Genomic DNA, 9430 nt, shown 5'->3' on the forward strand with positions numbered 1-9430 from the left:
CACACCAAGATTACCCCCACCCCACCCTCAGCCATTTCTGCTCCAGGAGAAATGGGTCTTGGAATCAAGTTAGCGGTGCCGGCCAACTGAAGCCCACACGCTGGGAGATGCAATCCTCCCCTAGGCCAGGTTCTGACTCCAAGGCTGCAGTTGGGGTTCAGCCCCCAGTCCAGTCCTCAGGGCAGTTTGGTGGCCTTGCTGGACACCTCGTATGTAAGAAACACGCACGCTAATGGAGAAAGACAAGAGGTAGGAAAGACCCGTGGGAACAACTCCCTGGGACTGGGAGACAAGGAGGCCCGAAAGTTACGTCGGGGAAACTGAGAAACTGAGGATGTAATAGCACAAGCCAGCGGGGCGAGCGGACATCAGTGCCTGGATGGAACAGGACACCAAGGCACCAGTGAGACTCAAGGCTGTCCGTTTGAGTCAGTGGCATGGCCATTTGGGGAAGATGCTTCCGTGTTCCGTGAACAAGTAAAGGCTCTCCAGCTGAGAAGGGGGGATTCTCGCTCTTCAGCTCCCTCTGACTGACAGAGTGGGAACAGAGGAGTGGCAGTGAGCAAACAGAGGTTCCTGTGTCCTAGCAGTAAGAACCTCCTGTGAAACCATACCTGATGGGAACTCCAAACCCAGCCCCAGGCCCCGCCCTGTGGCTCCTGCTGTTCTCTAGAAGGAAAAGGCCCAGACTTCACCCTTACACATCAATCATCAGGTTCCACTGAACTCATGTGGGCCATGAAGCTGAGTGGAGTTTCACAGAATATCCAGCATGCTGGACCTTCCTGAAATGGGCACAGGGGTTTTGGGGAGACCAGAAAGAAGGGTGCCTGGAACTGTCCCCAAGGGTTTCCTGAAGAAAGAAGGGCTGGGTGTTGATTTTCTGGGCAAGCCTTGGTAGAAAGGATAGAATACAGAGAGGAAATGGAGCGAGGTGGGTTGGGGATGGGCAAACTTGCCGAGGCAGAGTTGGTTGTTTCCCTCCGTTTTGTACTACGCTTTGCACTTTGAATAAAAGATTCACCAGCATCGTCCCTGCGGTGCGACAAGGTCAGCCCAAGGTAAGTGTGGAGTAAGAACTTAGAAAAGCCAACGTGGCTTTGCAGAGAACAAGGAGGAAAGGCGAAGGAACTCACTCCAGTGTGCTGGTCACCATCTTGAAGTGGGAACTGGAGAGTTGTTTTAGTCCCAAGCCAGGGACCAATTTAGGAAAATAACAGAGACTCTGCCTGCGAACCAAGCCTGATCCGCAGGGGAGTTAGACAATGGCAAGGGTACAGCCGGGACTCATTTAAGGGTGACGTCAGGACGACTGAGCACTGCAGAAAAGGCAAACTGGGGACCCAGCTCACACTAGTCACAAAATACGTTCCAGGGTGGCTGTAGCCTTAAGTGGATACAGAAAGCTAATAAAATTTTCAAAGGAAAACAACTAGAGGAGAAATATCAATGAGGCATAAAAGGCATAAATGATAAAAGAAAACATGATTAGGTTTAATTACTAAATACAAGGACTTCTACTGGAAAATAGATAGATGGGGGAATAGCATCTGTTACCCCAACACTTGGGAGGCAGAAGCAGGAGGCTCTTCAGCCCAAAGTCAGCCTGGGCTACATCATGAGTGAAGGCCAGTTTGAGTTGCCCAGCAAGAATTTGTCTCAATAGACTAGTAAGAATAATGCTTTTTTTGTGGTACTAGGAATTGCATTCAGAGTCTTGGGCATGATCTAGGCAAGCTCTCTATCACTGAGATATATTCCCAGCCCAATAAGAATGGGTTTTTTTTCTAGCTACATACAGACTGTGGAAATACCTATAATCTGTGTAGTCAAACCAGAATTTGTTTCTAAACTAATTTATGGGTTTTTGTTTCTGTTTTTGATTTTTTTTATCCAAAGGTTGGTGAGGTGGTTTAGTGAGTTATAAAACTTGCCAACAAGCCTGACAACCTGAATTTGATTCCCAGGATTAGCATGACTCCCAAAGTTGTTCTTTGACTTCTACATGTGCACTGTGACATGTGTGCACACATGTGACACACACATGAATAGTGTGTGGGAAACTCCTTTTAAAATCCAAAGGATTCATGATGTCGTACCAAGGTAGCATTTGGCTAGTGGGCATGAGGCCTTGTTCTCCGTCTCTAGGACCATGAAAACCAGAAATAAGCAATAATAATAACAAAACCTTGGAATCATTTCACCAACTCCCCCCTCTCCAAAATAGGAATATGGGTCAGAAATGGACAGATCACAGGAAGAAATTTGAATAGTCAATAAAGGTATTACAAAGATTCTCAACCAATAAACACAGAAATGCAAAGTAGAGCAATAATGAGGCCACAGTCTACATCAATCTGAGTGTAGCCGCTTAATAACGGCTATGGATGGAGTGGGGGAAACAGCTCTGTTTATAGACTGCTGGGGGAATACAAATTGGCACGCTATGGGGGGATGCAAATTGGAATGCTACTCTGGAGAGTCATTTGAAAATGCTTAGGAAAATTTTATTGTTGTTTGTGTTATGACAAGGGCTCCTGTAGCCCAAGCTGGCCTTGAACACTCTACGTAGTAGAGGATGACCTTGAACTTTTGATCCTCCTGCCTCTACCTCCGAAGTGCTGAGACCACCACACCCAGCTCAGAAACATTTAGTAAATTTTAAAATGAACAGGTCTATGGCTTGGCCAATATCACAGTGAATGTGTGCTGCCATAGCTTCTGGTCTCTCGGCAGGACCTGGGATGGAGCATCCTGCACAGGATGTCCTGAACATGAGGGGACAGCGGGGCAGGGCAGTGATCATGTGACATTAACATGATCAAAGGAGGCACTCTAGTATCAGTGACCCTATAGCTTTTCTTTCTGTACCTTCATGTTAACCACAGCCTGTGGGTCATCCACAAATTCATAGCCTGCTTAGAAGGGACAGCTATGAGCCCTTAGCACCCGACTCTCACAGCCGCTGAGGAACAATGCCACCTACAGACGAAAAGACACCCAGTGGGGCATCAGTTGTGACTTTGGAGCTTTGGGGGGGGCAGTATCGTGGATTAATCTGCTCCCCCAAGAATGCTAAGCAAGCTGTCTACAGCTAAATTACCCTCCCAGCCCCATCAGCAGTGGTTTTCATTAATATGCAAAAGCACGTGTGTCCAAGGGTATCCATCCCAGCCTAACACAGAACGGAAAAGCAAAGGCGCAGACAGGCTCTCGGCGGGGGATCAGGAAAACACACTGCTTAGCAAGTCCAATGAAATAATCTACCTCGGTTAACACGAGTAACCAGATCAACACGTGTCAGCATGGAGGATCCTCCAAACGTCATCCGGAGAGAAATGAATGACAGCGAACCAAGCACGGTGTCATCTCATTTATGGAAACCTCAGAAGCACACGCTGCAACAGGATGCCGAGGTTTTTGAATGAATAACTGGATAATGGCAGCCCAGACCCTGTGGGGCAGATAAACCCTGGCTTCAGCTCCAGTCTACTTGTTGTGTTTCATTGATTTTCTTTTCTAAAAGACAGGACTGAAATAAATATGGCCAAAAAAAGTACTCAATCTTGATGATGGATGCATGTATGCCCGTTAATTGTTTTCCAGGTTTTCCAGCTCCTGTGTGTCAAAATAGTCTATGATTAAAAATAAAAATGGTTGGAGGCTGGAGAAGGAGGACAGTGGTTAAGAGCACTGGCTACTTTCTTCAGAGGACAGGAGTTCAGTTCTCAGCACCCACGTTGGGTAGCTCACAAGCACCTATAACTCCAGAGAACCTGATGTCCTCTTGTAGCCTCCGAGGACACTCACAAGTGTATGAAATGCAATGCATGAAATAATAAAACAAATCTTAAAAGCAAAAATGTTTTAAAGCGAGAAGGAATGTGTGGGCACCTGCCTAAAACTCCAACATCAAGGAGACTGAATAGGGCAGATAGCCAACCTGAGATACATTTCAAGGTCAATGTGGTGGTTTGAAAGAAAATGTCCCTCTTTGGGCACTACTAGGTGTGTTCTTGTTGGAGGAAGTGTGTCACTGTGGAGGCAGACTTTGAGGTCTCATATATGCTCAAGATCCTACCCAGTGTCTGAGACCACTTTCTGTTGCCTGAGAGTCAAGCTGTAGGACTCTCAGCTCCTTCCCCAGCACCATGTCTGCCTGCGTGTCACCATGTCGCACCATGACTACAATGGACTAAACCAATGCTTTTCTTTCTAAGAGTTGTCATGATCGTGGTGTCTCTTCATAGCAATAGAACCCCTAATTTAGACAACTTTGCTTCACACAGCAACATAGGAATGAAGAGATGACTCAGCAGTTTAGCACACTTGCAGCTCTTACTGAGGAAACAGGTTCGGTTCCCAGCACCACTCAGCAGCTCACAAACATCTGTAACTCCAGTTCCAGGGGATCCGAAGGCTTTTTCTGATCTCTGAGGCACCGGGCATGTGGTGTTCATACATACATGCAGGCAAAACACTCACACACAAAATGAACGGCAAACAAAACCACACAGAGCCCATATCTACAGATCCTATTTCCCGTTCAACTTGTTTGTGAACCTGGCGCTTCTCTAAAAAGTAGATTTTGTGCCTGGGCCACCACGAAGGTTCAGTGGGTACAGGTGTCTGCCACCAAACCTCACAGCCTATGTTCAAACCCTGGGACTCACAAAGGTAGAAGGAGAGAATTGACCACACTTGAACTCTGTGCCACACTACCTCCCTAACAAAATAAAATGTAAAAAAAAAAATAGCTTTTGTTGCTTTGTTGTTTCGATCAACAAGGAGGGTTCTGAGGTGTCTTGGGAAGGACCAGTGTCCCCAAAAAGGACTCAAAAGAGCTGCCAGTGACTTAGCTAGAGCGGCGCTGTCCAAGGTCCTGGATCAAAGCAGAGAGCTGTCCAGGGTTCTGGATCTAGTGGCAGGCACAGTTTGCATTGCATTATACCTGCGAGTCTAAGTCCCAGGTAGAAGAACAGGGCCCTATGTTCTATACTTTCAAGGCCATGTGTGACACTCTTCATGGTTTTCTATGTCCCCATCACTGCCCCTCAACTTCAGAAAAATGGAAATTTTAAAACACCAATTTGGGGCCAGAGAGATAGCTCTGGAGGTAGAGAAGTTTGTCATGCAAGTTTAATGACCTGCGTTTAATTCTCACATCTACATGGAGGAAAGACAGAACCTGATCTACTCTCATAAATTGTCATCTGATTGCATCTCGGCTTTTTGGCTACAATCAAGGGTAAGTTGCCCTCTGATCCTCACAGGTGCACCATGGCTCAGGCATACACAAACACAAGTTTTGTTCTTCACTTCTTAAAAAAAAATCTATAGTTTCTTTTAATTATTTTGTTTTATTTTCTGTTCATTGGTATTTTGCCTGCATGTATGTTGTGTGAGGATGTCAGAAGCACTGGAACTGGAGTTACAGGCAGTTGTGAGCCAACATGTGGGTGCTGAGAATTGAACCTGGGTCCTCTGGAAGAGCAGTCAGTGTTTATAAACACTAAGCCACCTCTGTAGCCCCATAGGTTTGGTTCTCAATGCCCATGTTGAGTGACTCACTATTACCTCTAATTTTCACTCTGGAAGATTCAATGCCTTTGCAAGCACTCATTCATGGGCACACATTCACACACACACACACACACACACACACACACAATTAAAAATTGAAAATAATTCTGGCCAGGTGGAGTAGTCATAAGTTGAATCCTGATAGGGGAGTTCAGCCAATCACATTCTGTTTGGGGGGCATGTCACCCTTAGGCTAAAGCTTGCCTATAAACCTGCAAGCGCGTTCCTGCTAGCTCTCTTTTCGCCTGGCTCCTGCGTCCGGACGGATCGTTTAGATTCTGGTGTAAGCTGTTGTAAGTCTTACTTCTGTTTATTAAAGCTGTATATTTTGTATTAAGATAGTCTGTGGATTTTTCATTACCAATCGCACTGCGGCTTCATCTGGCACCCGAACGTGAGCCTTTTCCCCCTCGTGTTGCAGGCCTAGCAGCCTGAGCGCGACTAGCCAGCTCCTAGCTGCATTCGTGGGGCCGCGCAACTAACTTCCTTGGCTTTTGCTACCCCCATTGGGCACTGTCTTCCCCCAGCGCTCGATCTGTGAATTTAACCTCTGGATTTGAGAGTATATATTTTAGAGTTTACTTACTGGGTGGACGCCATTGCCATGTGGATTCAGGTGCGCCCCCGCCACCTACTGGCAGGCAATGGTCATTACAGGTAAGATTTTTCTTTTCGGTTGAAAATACATACATACATACATACATACATACAAGTACGATTTCTTTTGATTGAAAATGTCAGAAAATATTACTATCCAAAAGTTCAATGGCTTTTTTGATTGTGCTATGGAGGATATTCTGAAGGATGTCTCTAATATTCCTCTTGCTTGGTTATTTCTGGGGCTTGTCGCTTTTCTGGTGTTTGGATAGTTTATAAGGATAATGCAGTCATTACAGATTGAATCCACAATGATGAGGGCAGAGATTAAAACCTTAAGGAAAATTCAGACTGACACCAACCTCCTCAAAAAAGAGTTTGGAGTTTTCAAGGAGGAGACTAGATCAGAGTTTGGAGTTCTCAAGGAGGGGACAACCAAAATGACTCGTAACCTCCAGTCCGTGACTGTAAGTGCTGAAACATTAGCTGAGAGGATTAAAACCATTGAATGTGAAAATTGGACTTTATCAAAAGGGTATGATAGATTAATTGACAGGATTTCCATACAAGAAGGCACAGTACATGCCATGAGGATTATGTCCAAGGAGGATATGGTATCTCTAATGGACAAGCTCCACGCCTTAGAATTATCAATGAAGGCAATAGTGTCCAGGGAGGAAATGGTGTCTCTGACAGACAAGCTCCATGCCTTAAAATCGTTAATGAAGGCTTTGGAGCATAATACTGGACAGGGATTCAGGACTTACAGAAGGCAATAGTGAGCAGATTTAATAAGATTGAGGAAATCATAGACTCTGATGTACAGGAGCAAAAGGTAGAAAGGCAACATTTACCTCTGAAAACTCTGAGTCTACACAGAGTTATACCTGCCTTTCCAGTAGTAACATCAGAAAAGATAACTGGCTCCAAAAACCCTAAGGTCACTAAAGAACATACATGGGAGCCTATACGTATGAATGACCTGAAAGAATTTAAACAAGCAATTGTGAATTATGGACTACATTCATCCTTTGTTAGAGAGATGTTAAAATCCTGGGCTCTTAGCAGCAGGGCCACTCCTCAAGATTGGAACCAGCTCACGTCAGCTGTCTTGGAGAATGGACCTTTATGGCATTTCAAATGCCTATTCAAGCAAGAGGCCAGACTTTTACATCAACAAGAATCAACGAAAGGAATTGAGGTTTCTCTAGATCAAATTCTAGGTGAAGGGCTTTACTCTGATCCTCAGGAACAAGCTCTTTATGATGAAAACATTTTATCCATATGTGCCACAGCAGCTCTAAGGGCCTGGGACAGGGTTCAGAACTCAGGTCAGAGAGTAGAATTGTATATCAGGGTCAAACAGGGTCAGAGAGAACCCTTTAGTGACTTTTTACAAAGACTAACTAAGGCTGTACAAATAGGGATACCTGATCCAGAAACAAGAAATATAATAATTAAGTCTTTGGCTTATGAGAATGCCAATGTAGAATGCAAAAGGATCCTGGGGCCTTTAAAGATCAGATCAGCGCCTTTGGATGAATGGGTTTTACATACAATGAATGTTGATACATTTGATTATGGCAATGAAACATGGGTGCAAGAAGCAATTTCCAAAGGTAAAAGGAGACATCAGATTACAAAATGCTTTCATTGTGGCAAAATGGGACACATGAAAAGGGATTGCAGACAATGGAATTCCAGGAATAATGACTCTTCTAGGAATAACAGGAATAGGAGGACTCAGCCTTCAGGCTTATGTAGGAGATGTGGAAAGGGCAGGCATTGGACGAATGAGTGTAGGTCAACAAGAGATTAACAGGGCAACCCGTTGCCATTGGGAAACTCAATGGGAGGCCTCAAGCAGGCTCCCATGGCAAATGTGGTCCAGTCATTTCCGATCACTGCAGAGAACATGACTCTTCAGGGAAATTAGAATGCCCCATGCCTGCTGTTAAAAGCAATAACGGACTGAAGGATGAGTTAAATGTGGTGAATGAATCAAGAAATCTAAGAGGACAAAGTAAACTAATATTCTGGCAGACTTCTATAAATGAACAAAGACCAAAGCTAAGAATGTGTGTAAATGGCAAATTTATTACTGGCTTAGTGGACACAGGTGCAGATGTTAAGTATCATTACTCCAGAATCTTGGCATCCGCATTGGCCTCTTCAGGAGGTAGATATTCAGTTCCTAGGAATTGGAACTCTATCTCAAGTAAGACAAAACACGAGATGGGTCAATTGTATAGGTGCAGATGGACAAATAGGAAAACTAAGGCCATATGTAGCCAATATTGCAGTGAATTTATGGGGTCGTGACCTATTGCAGCAATGGAATACCCAAATTAACATTCCTGCTGCTTCTAGAGCCTATATTCCTGAGGAAAATAATACAAGATATTACAGATGGCAGAAACCAGCCATTAGAACTATACAAGAACACAACACAATTGATGGCCCCTCAGAGGTACCAACAGCCATGCCTCTAAAATGGTTGACTGAGAAACCAATATGGACTAAACAATGGCCTTTAGCTGAGGAAAAGTTACAGGCTTTAGAACAGCTGGTACAAGAGCAATTAGATGCTCGACATATAGAAGAATCTACCAGCCCTTGGAATTCTCCTGTATTTGTTGTTAAGAAAAAATCTGGTAAATGGAGAATGGTGACAGATCTTAGAGCTATCAACAAGGTTATTCAACCAATGGGCCCTCTGCAATCTGGAATTCCTCTGCCCTCCCTGTTACCAAAGGGATGGCCTCTTATAGTATTGATCTGAAAGATTGTTTCTTCACTATACCTTTACAAGAAAAAGATAGAGAAAAGTTTGCCTTCACAGTGCCTACTTATAATAACTCTCAGCCTCCTAGGATGTACCAGTGGACCGTCCTCTCACAGGGAATGTTAAACTCTCCCACCCTGTGCCAATATTTTGTAAGCCAACCATTAAAAATTATATGCAAACATATAATTTTCCTAAGTCCATAATATTCCACTATATGGATGATATCCTGATCTCTGTTCAAAACAAAGATACCTTAGAAAGGCTGTTTGAAGAAGTAAAAATAGTGTTACCTAAATGGGGATTGCAAATTGCTCCTGAAAAAAATTCAGAAAGGAGATTCTGTTAATTATTTAGGTTATAAAATAGGTTTACAAAGAATTAAGACACAAAAGGCACAAATCAGGAGAGACCGGTTACGAACTCTTAATGACTTTCGAAGATTATTAGGCGACATCTCCAGCC

This window comes from Myodes glareolus, chromosome 6, assembly GCF_982192425.1.
Source record: "Myodes glareolus chromosome 6, mMyoGla1.1, whole genome shotgun sequence".
In the NCBI taxonomy this organism is placed as follows: Eukaryota; Metazoa; Chordata; class Mammalia; order Rodentia; family Cricetidae; genus Myodes; species Myodes glareolus.